This window comes from Balaenoptera physalus (genome assembly GCF_965194825.1).
Source record: "Balaenoptera physalus genome assembly, contig: HAP1_SCAFFOLD_375, whole genome shotgun sequence".
Taxonomy (NCBI): domain Eukaryota; kingdom Metazoa; phylum Chordata; class Mammalia; order Artiodactyla; family Balaenopteridae; genus Balaenoptera; species Balaenoptera physalus.
The window spans coordinates 658437-669819 of record NW_028126306.1 but is presented as its reverse complement, the minus strand read 5'-3'; positions in this window follow the sequence as shown (position 1 = coordinate 669819).

The following is an 11383-nucleotide window of genomic DNA, read 5'->3' as shown; positions in this document are numbered from 1 at the left end:
ACTCGGCGCCACCCTGTGGTCAGTGCAGGAAGTGCAGGCCGCGACTCCCTCACAGGTCACTGGAGGCAGCGTGCCCTACTGACAGGACTGCTGAATCCATTAAACTGGAAATTCAAACTAAAATGGAGTCTCTATCCCAAAACTTTTCTAAAAGTAGTTAAGGAACAATTAATTGGAAACCATTTGGAATGAAGTGAATGTAGATGCAAACTTTACAACTTATACCAAATTCACTCAAAGTTATTCAGAGGCAAATTTTATTTTAGTTTATAATTTATGTTTGGCTGCATTGGGTCTTCGTTGCTGCATGTGGGCTTTCTCTAGTTGCGTCGAGCAGGGCTACTCTTCATTGCGGTGCACGGGCTTCTCATTGCGGTGGCTTCTCTTGTGGGCGAGCACGGGCTCTAGGCGCGCAGGCTTCAGTAGTTGTGCCGCGCAGGCTTGGTTGCTCTGCGGCATGTGGGAGCTTCCCGGACCAGGGCTCGAGCCCGTGTCCCCTGCATTGGCAGGCGGACTCTTAACCACTGCGTCACCAGGGAAGTCCCCACAGACAAACTTTAAATACAAAACTATTCAAGGGGCTTCCCTGGTGGCGCAGTGGTTGAGAATCTGCCGGCTAATGCAGGGGACACGGCTTCGAGCCCTGGTCTGGGAAGATCCCACATGCCGCGGAGCAACTAGGCCCGTGAGCCACAACTACTGAGCCTGCGCGTCTGGAGCCTGTGCTCCGCAACAAGAGAGGCCGCGATAGTGAGAGGCCCGCGCACCGCGATGAAGAGTGGCCCCCGCTTGCCACAACTAGAGAAACCCTTCGCACAGAAACGAAGACCCAACGCAGCCAAAAATAAATTAATTAATTAATCAATTTAAAAAAAAAGCTGTCTCTCAAATTTAACTAACAGAATATATTCAGGAAAAACGCATACGCCCTTTTTGGCCAAACAAAGAAGCGGGCAATGCAAATCAACACTACAAAGAGGTATCACTTCGAGTCAGAAAAAAGGACCATCCTCACAAAGGGTAAAACCCAGATATGCAGGACAAGGAGAGGAGAAAAGGGAGCCTTGTTATGCTGAAGGGGGAATGTAAATTGCCAACGGCCACTCTGGAGAAGTGTGCTGTGTTTCCTGAAACATCTAAAAAACAGAGCTACGAAGCATAGGGCGCTTCCACTCATGGGCCTATATTTTGGAAAAACCAAAAATCCACAGGACGCAGGCACCCTATTTACTGCTGCTATGTTTACAACAGCCTCGACTTGGGTACAACTTAAGAGTCCTTGGAAGGAAAAAACGGTGAAAGAAAATTTGGCACTTAAGCACAACGGAATATTCCTCAGCCCTGAAATCAATGAAATGAGGCCAGTTGCAGAAACTCAGGGGGACTTATGTATGGTCATTGAGAGTGAAAGAAGTTAGACAGCAAGAGAAACTTATCATAAGATATCACTTATAAAGGGAATCTAAAAATCGCCAACCATGAACTGAATTACAAACAGAACACCATCACACATTTACAAAACACACTTATGGCTGCTTAAGGAGAAAAGTGTGGTGCGGTGATGCATAAACCAGGAGGTTGAAATTGTCACAGATACCGTTCCATACGCCAATAATGTAATCGCCAAGACATACTCATTGTTCAAGGAACTGGACTCAGCACACTCTATTCACAGAAAAAACATACATCTGACTACTAGAAACTAGAAAAGAATTTATTGATGTCTCTCTGTAAGTGACTCAGGTGGATGTACAGCACCAAGAAACACAACATTGCAAATCAGCTACACCCCATTATAAAAATTAATTATAAAAAAAAAGACAGTGAGAGAGAGAGGAATTCTTACAAAATTCAATCAGGGGCTGTGATGCAACTGGACTGACCACATCTACACCCACAGCTGAATGGGACGTAAGGCTGGACACCCTAACCCTAAACCCTAACCCTAACCCTAACCCTAACCCTAACCCAACCCTAACCCTACCTTAACCCTAACCATAACCCAACACTAACCCTAACCCTAAACCTCAACCCTAACCCTAACCCGTAACCCTAACCCAACCATAAGCATAACCCTAACCCCTAGCCCTAGCCCTAACCCTTAAACCCTAACCCCTAACCCTAACGAAGTTCACACGTAAACTTCTCGCCCACCTGGAGAGAGTGATTTAATTTTAAAGAGTAAAGACACAATCAGCTCAGTAATTGGCCACGGGGGCTGGAGGGGCCAAGGCTAACCTGAGCTGGAGGAACGTGGGTGCCTGCCTGGATGCTCAGAGGCCAAGGGCTGTTCTGAGAGCTGCTTGGACACCCGTGCAGATGGAACAAAGGATCCGTCCAGTCCCAAGAGCTCCCCACCAGCCCTCACGAACGCAACACCAGACTTCCCTGGTGGCGCAGTGGTTAAGAATCCACCTGCCAATGCAGGGGACACGGGTTTGAGCCCTGGTCCGGGAAGATCCCACATGCTGTGGAGCAACTAAGCCGGTGTACCACAACTACTGAGCCTGCGCTCTAGAACCCGCGAGCCCCAACTGCTGAAGCCCACGTGCTTAGAGCCTGTGCTCTGCATCAAGAGAAGCCACCGCAATGAGAAGCCCCCTCTTGCCGCAACTAGAGAAAGCCTCCGTGCAGCAATGCAGACCCAACACAACCCAAAGTTAATTAATTAATTAATTAAGAGAAAAAAACAGGCAGCCCCTGGGGCCTGGAAGACTGATGCACCAAGTCTTACATCACGTCTACTTAGTATCCTGCATGTCAGGGCCATGCTGGACCTGGGGCTGCCCAGACAGAGTGGGGCCTGCATCACCCTTCCCAGGAGGGAGGGTGGAGGGAAACCCTGCATGACCTCTGAGGCCCTAAGAACCCTTGACTAAGGCTGAGCTCAATTTGAAACAGTGGGTGACCAGAGCAGACATTTCATTTATGTATCAATGAGAATCCAGCACTGGAGGAGCAGAAAACAACGGCCTCGCTCAACCTTGATGCTAATCCTGACATGGACCCTAACCCTAAACTCTGATCCTGACCCTAAGCCCTGACCTAACCTTAGCCTAACCCGTACCCTAAACCTGTACCTTACCCTAACCCATGCTCTACCCACATCCTACCTGTACCCCAATTCTCACCCATACCCTAACACCCACTCTAACACAGAACCCTAACACCCTGAGACCAAAACCATAAGCCTTAACCAATAAGCAAAACCATAACCATAAGCAAACCATAAAATATATTCATTAACCATACCCATAAATAACTCATTAACCATAAAACTTAAACCATCACAGCAACCATAAACCATACACAGCCCCAACCCTCACACCAGCCCCAGCCCTAATGCTAACCCTCCAAACCACTTACACCAAGCCAAGTCTAATCAGATTATACAAATACATCTTGACAAAGAAAACTGGGGAATTCCCTGGTGGCCCAGTGGTTAGGACTCTGTGCTTTCACTGCCAAGGGCTCGGGTTCGATCCCTGACTGGGGAACTAAGATCCCACAAGCCATGGGACATGGCCAAAATAAATAAATAATTAAAATGAAATAAAACCACTATTTTAAAAACGATTTTAAAAATACAGGAAAAAAACAAGAAAACTACCCCAGTACAACTTATAAATATGAATGTAAAAATCTATCACACAATAATAGCAACATGAAACCAACAGAACTTTAAATGGATAATGCCATAAGCAAGTATCTCTACACCAGGAATTTCGGGTTGCTCAACATATTAAAAGTAAGCAATGTATTCAACCACAATAATGGTGTGAAGCAAAAACACATAACCATATCAATTAATGCAAAAAATCTACAATGAAAATCCAGTGTTATTTCATGAAAAACACTCAAGAAAGCAGGAATAAAAGTAAATTGGTTCAATAGGGAAAAGAGTAGTACAAAAAGCCACAGCAAACATCATGCTCAACGTTAAAGACTGAAAGATTTACTCCTGAAATCAGGAACAGGGCCAGGAAGCTGCCCTTCATAACTGTTACTCAATAGTGTACTGGAAGTTCTACCCAGAATCTTGAGGAAAGAAATAAAAGGCATCCATGGGTGAATGGAAAAATTAAAACCGTGTCTCTTCACAGAACATAGGTCACATCATCTTATATATGAAACTACCTATAATCAGCAAAGAAATTATTTGAGCTAATTAACTAAGTAATAAGCAAAGTTATAGAACAAAATATCAATTCATGAAAATCTATCTTATATGCATACGCTGGCAAAAAATAATCTGAAAAAGAAATTCTGAGAACAATTCCATTTGTAATAATGTCAACATCAATATTTAGGAGTATATTTAATCAAGGTACAAGACTTGTTTTTATGTATGTAAAGTTGTATGTTTGAAATTACTGGAAAGTCAATTACTTTTCAAAACATCATGTATGTCAACAGCATGCCAGAAAAGCAGAGAAAACATCAAACTTCCATATAGAAGCCAAGCCTTACCCAGATCCAGTTCACCCAAAGTCCACATGTCATTTAGAGGCACTGTGGGAAGGTTATATTAGGAGCCACTGTCCTCCGTGTTGTGGACGACCTGGATATGGTAGAAACAGTGGGATTTTTGAATTCCAATTTTCCACTTCATTCCACAAAAAAACGATGAAAACTAATAAATAAATTCAGTAAAGTTGCAAAATCAATACACAGAAACCAGTTGCATTTCTAAACACTAATAATGAACCATCAGGAAGAGAAAGAAAGCAAGCCTATTTACAACTGCATGAAAAAGAACAAAATACCTGGGAATAAAGTCAACCAAGGAGGTGAAAGACCTGCACACTGAAAACTTGAAGACATTGATGAAGACATTGCAAAACACACCAATAAATGGAAAGATATCCTGTTCTCATGGAATGGAACAATTAATATTATTAAAACATCCATGCTACCCAAAGCAGTGGACACAGTGAATGAAATCCCTCCCAAACTTCCATGGTATTTTCCCCCCAAATAGAGCAAATCCTCCTAATATCTGTGGGGAACCACAAAGGACCCCAAATAGCCAAAGAAACCCTGAAAAAAGAGAACGGGCTGGAGGCATCTCCCTCCCTGACGTCACACTCTGCTGAGAAGCTACAGTCACCAAAACAGCGTGGAACTGGCTCAAAACGGGCACAGGGACCAGAGGAACAGGACAGAGAGACCAGAATTCAACCCACACGGACGGGGTTGGTGAATTTATGACACAGGGACCAAGGACACACCAAGGAGCATGACACTCCCCACGATAAATGGTGCTGGGAAAACTGGACGCCCCATAACTCACGCTGGCTACCCTGCACACAAACCTGACCAAAAACCCAGCTTTCCACGCCAAGCCCTCCCTTGCTCACACGAAGACGGACCCCCTCAACGGTCAGTCGCCCACAGGAAGCTTCTCCCCACTTTTCCTCACCGTCTCTTCACCTTTTCCTCAGGCATCACCTGGGTCCTCAGGAAACCTAGTTCCCTAGTCAGCGTGGACGCAGCCCCACTTTGTCCTGAAGCCGAAACCCCAGCGAGTTCTAAGGAGATGGAGACCGAGCTCCTCTCAGCAGAGACGCTGAGCCTGGCGTCCTACCCGAAGGCCCCCGCCCCCGCCCCCGCCCCCGCGCCTGAGGAGGCTCAACTGCTCTCAGCTGACCTCACAATCGAGTTCGCAGGGAACGAGCATGCGCTGTGGGTCAGAGAGGCGAACTCGGCGCCACCCTGTGGTCAGTGCAGGAAGTGCAGGCCGCGACTCCCTCACAGGTCACTGGAGGCAGCGTGCCCTACTGACAGGACTGCTGAATCCATTAAACTGGAAATTCAAACTAAAATGGAGTCTCTATCCCAAAACTTTTCTAAAAGTAGTTAAGGAACAATTAATTGGAAACCATTTGGAATGAAGTGAATGTAGATGCAAACTTTACAACTTATACCAAATTCACTCAAAGTTATTCAGAGGCAAATTTTATTTTAGTTTATAATTTATGTTTGACTGCATTGGGTCTTCGTTGCTGCATGTGGGCTTTCTCTAGTTGCGTCGAGCAGGGCTACTCTTCATTGCGGTGCACGGGCTTCTCATTGCGGTGGCTTCTCTTGTGGGCGAGCACGGGCTCTAGGCGCGCAGGCTTCAGTAGTTGGCCGCGCAGGCTTGGTTGCTCTGCGGCATGTGGGAGCTTCCCGGACCAGGGCTCGAGCCCGTGTCCCCTGCATTGGCAGGCGGACTCTTAACCACTGCGTCACCAGGGAAGTCCCCACAGACAAACTTTAAATACAAAACTATTCAAGGGGCTTCCCTAGTGGCGCAGTGGTTGAGAATCTGCCAGCTAATGCAGGGGACACGGCTTCGAGCCCTGGTCTGGGAAGATCCCACATGCCGCGGAGCAACTAGGCCCGTGAGCCACAACTACTGAGCCTGCGCGTCTGGAGCCTGTGCTCCGCAACAAGAGAGGCCGCGATAGTGAGAGGCCCGCGCACCGCGATGAAGAGTGGCCCCCGCTTGCCACAACTAGAGAAAGCCTTCGCACAGAAACGAAGACCCAACGCAGCCAAAAATAAATTAATTAATTAATCAATTTAAAAAAAAAGCTGTCTCTCAAATTTAACTAACAGAATATATTCAGGAAAAACGCATACGCCCTTTTTGGCCAAACAAAGAAGCGGGCAATGCAAATCAACACTACAAAGAGGTATCACTTCGAGTCAGAAAAAAGGACCATCCTCACAAAGGGTAAAAACCAGATATGCAGGACAAGGAGAGGAGAAAAGGGAGCCTTGTTATGCTGAAGGGGGAATGTAAATTGCCAACGGCCACTCTGGAGAAGTGTGCTGTGTTTCCTGAAACATCTAAAAAACAGAGCTACGAAGCATAGGGCGCTTCCACTCATGGGCCTATATTTTGGAAAAACCAAAAATCCACAGGACGCAGGCACCCTATTTACTGCTGCTATGTTTACAACAGCCTCGACTTGGGTACAACTTAAGAGTCCTTGGAAGGAAAAAACGGTGAAAGAAAATTTGGCACTTAAGCACAACGGAATATTCCTCAGCCCTGAAATCAATGAAATGAGGCCAGTTGCAGAAACTCAGGGGGACTTATGTATGGTCATTGAGAGTGAAAGAAGTTAGACAGCAAGAGAAACTTATCATAAGATATCACTTATAAAGGGAATCTAAAAATCGCCAACCATGAACTGAATTACAAACAGAACACCATCACACATTTACAAAACACACTTATGGCTGCTTAAGGAGAAAAGTGTGGTGCGGTGATGCATAAACCAGGAGGTTGAAATTGGCACAGATACCGTTCCATACGCCAATAATGTAATCGCCAAGACATACTCATTGTTCAAGGAACTGGACTCAGCACACTCTATTCACAGAAAAAACATACATCTGACTACTAGAAACTAGAAAAGAATTTATTGATGTCTCTCTGTAAGTGACTCAGGTGGATGTACAGCACCAAGAAACACAACATTGCAAATCAGCTACACCCCATTATAAAAATTAATTATAAAAAAAAAGACAGTGAGAGAGAGAGGAATTCTTACAAAATTCAATCAGGGGCTGTGATGCAACTGGACTGACCACATCTACACCCACAGCTGAATGGGACGTAAGGCTGGACACCCTAACCCTAAACCCGAACCCTAACCCTAACCCTAACCCAACCCTAACCCTACCTTAACCCTAACCATAACCCAACACTAACCCTAACCCTAAACCTCAACCCTAACCCTAACCCGTAACCCTAACCCAACCATAAGCATAACCCTAACCCCTAGCCCTAGCCCTAACCCTTAAACCCTAACCCCAAACCCTAACGAAGTTCACAAGTAAACTTCTCGCCCACCTGGAGAGAGTGATTTAATTTTAAAGAGTAAAGACACAATCAGCTCAGTAATTGGCCACGGGGGCTGGAGGGGCCAAGGCTAACCTGAGCTGGAGGAACGTGGGTGCCTGCCTGGATGCTCAGAGGCCAAGGGCTGTTCTGAGAGCTTCTTGGACACCCGTGCAGATGGAACAAAGGATCCGTCCAGTCCCAAGAGCTCCCCACCAGCCCTCACGAACGCAACACCAGACTTCCCTGGTGGCGCAGTGGTTAAGAATCCACCTGCCAATGCAGGGGACACGGGTTTGAGCCCTGGTCCGGGAAGATCCCACATGCTGTGGAGCAACTAAGCCGGTGTACCACAACTACTGAGCCTGCGCTCTAGAACCCGCGAGCCCCAACTGCTGAAGCCCACGTGCTTAGAGCCTGTGCTCTGCATCAAGAGAAGCCACCGCAATGAGAAGCCCCCTCTTGCCGCAACTAGAGAAAGCCTCCGTGCAGCAATGCAGACCCAACACAGCCCAGAGTTAATTAATTAATTAATTAAGAGAAAAAAAAAGGCAGCCCCTGGGGGCTGGCAGACTGATGCACCAAGTCTTACATCACGTCTACTTAGTATCCTGCATGTCAGGGCCATGCTGGACCTGGGGCTGCCCAGACAGAGTGGGGCCTGCATCACCCTTCCCAGGAGGGAGGGTGGAGGGAAACCCTGCATGACCTCTGAGGCCCTAAGAACCCTTGACTAAGGCTGAGCTCAATTTGAAACAGTGGGTGACCAGAGCAGACATTTCATTTATGTATCAATGAGAATCCAGCACTGGAGGAGCAGAAAACAACGGCCTCGCTCAACCTTGATGCTAATCCTGACATGGACCCTAACCCTAAACTCTGATCCTGACCCTAAGCCCTGACCTAACCTTAGCCTAACCCGTACCCTAAACCTGTACCTTACCCTAACCCATGCTCTACCCACATCCTACCTGTACCCCAATTCTCACCCATACCCTAACACCCACTCTAACACAGAACCCTAACACCCTGAGACCAAAACCATAAGCCTTAACCAATAAGCAAAACCATAACCATAAGCAAACCATAAAATATATTCATTAACCATACCCATAAATAACTCATTAACCATAAAACTTAAACCATCACAGCAACCATAAACCATACACAGCCCCAACCCTCACACCAGCCCCAGCCCTAATGCTAACCCTCCAAACCACTTACACCAAGCCAAGTCTAATCAGATTATACAAATACATCTTGACAAAGAAAACTGGGGAATTCCCTGGTGGCCCAGTGGTTAGGACTCTGTGCTTTCACTGCCAAGGGCTCGGGTTCGATCCCTGACTGGGGAACTAAGATCCCACAAGCCATGGGACATGGCCAAAATAAATAAATAATTAAAATGAAATAAAACCACTATTTTAAAAACGATTTTAAAAATACAGGAAAAAAACAAGAAAACTACCCCAGTACAACTTATAAATATGAATGTAAAAATCTATCACACAATAATAGCAACATGAAACCAACAGAACTTTAAATGGATAATGCCATAAGCAAGTATCTCTACACCAGGAATTTCGGGTTGCTCAACATATTAAAAGTAAGCAATGTATTCAACCACAATAATGGTGTGAAGCAAAAACACATAACCATATCAATTAATGCAAAAAATCTACAATGAAAATCCAGTGTTATTTCATGAAAAACACTCAAGAAAGCAGGAATAAAAGTAAATTGGTTCAATAGGGAAAAGAGTAGTACAAAAAGCCACAGCAAACATCATGCTCAACGTTAAAGACTGAAAGATTTACTCCTGAAATCAGGAACAGGGCCAGGAAGCTGCCCTTCATAACTGTTACTCAATAGTGTACTGGAAGTTCTACCCAGAATCTTGAGGAAAGAAATAAAAGGCATCCATGGGTGAATGGAAAAATTAAAACCGTGTCTCTTCACAGAACATAGGTCACATCATCTTATATATGAAACTACCTATAATCAGCAAAGAAATTATTTGAGCTAATTAACTAAGTAATAAGCAAAGTTATAGAACAAAATATCAATTCATGAAAATCTATCTTATATGCATACGCTGGCAAAAAATAATCTGAAAAAGAAATTCTGAGAACAATTCCATTTGTAATAATGTCAACATCAATATTTAGGAGTATATTTAATCAAGGTACAAGACTTGTTTTTATGTATGTAAAGTTGTATGTTTGAAATTACTGGAAAGTCAATTACTTTTCAAAACATCATGTATGTCAACAGCATGCCAGAAAAGCAGAGAAAACATCAAACTTCCATATAGAAGCCAAGCCTTACCCAGATCCAGTTCACCCAAAGTCCACATGTCATTTAGAGGCACTGTGGGAAGGTTATATTAGGAGCCACTGTCCTCCGTGTTGTGGACGACCTGGATATGGTAGAAACAGTGGGATTTTTGAATTCCAATTTTCCACTTCATTCCACAAAAAAACGATGAAAACTAATAAATAAATTCAGTAAAGTTGCAAAATCAATACACAGAAACCAGTTGCATTTCTAAACACTAATAATGAACCATCAGGAAGAGAAAGAAAGCAAGCCTATTTACAACTGCATGAAAAAGAACAAAATACCTGGGAATAAAGTCAACCAAGGAGGTGAAAGACCTGCACACTGAAAACTTGAAGACATTGATGAAGACATTGCAAAACACACCAATAAATGGAAAGATATCCTGTTCTCATGGAATGGAACAATTAATATTATTAAAACATCCATGCTACCCAAAGCAGTGGACACAGTGAATGAAATCCCTCCCAAACTTCCATGGTATTTTCCCCCCAAATAGAGCAAATCCTCCTAATATCTGTGGGGAACCACAAAGGACCCCAAATAGCCAAAGAAACCCTGAAAAAAGAGAACGGGCTGGAGGCATCTCCCTCCCTGACGTCACACTCTGCTGAGAAGCTACAGTCACCAAAACAGCGTGGAACTGGCTCAAAACGGGCACAGGGACCAGAGGAACAGGACAGAGAGACCAGAATTCAACCCACACGGACGGGGTTGGTGAATTTATGACACAGGGACCAAGGACACACCAAGGAGCATGACACTCCCCACGATAAATGGTGCTGGGAAAACTGGACGCCCCATAACTCACGCTGGCTACCCTGCACACAAACCTGACCAAACACCCAGCTTTCCACGCCAAGCCCTCCCTTGCTCACACGAAGACGGACCCCCTCAACGGTCAGTCGCCCACAGGAAGCTTCTCCCCACTTTTCCTCACCGTCTCTTCACCTTTTCCTCAGGCATCACCTGGGTCCTCAGGAAACCTAGTTCCCTAGTCAGCGTGGACGCAGCCCCACTTTGTCCTGAAGCCGAAACCCCAGCGAGTTCTAAGGAGATGGAGACCGAGCTCCTCTCAGCAGAGACGCTGAGCCTGGCGTCCTACCCGAAGGCCCCCGCCCCCGCCCCCGCCCCCGCGCCTGAGGAGGCTCAACTGCTCTCAGCTGACCTCACAATCGAGTTCGCAGGGAACGAGCATGCGCTGTG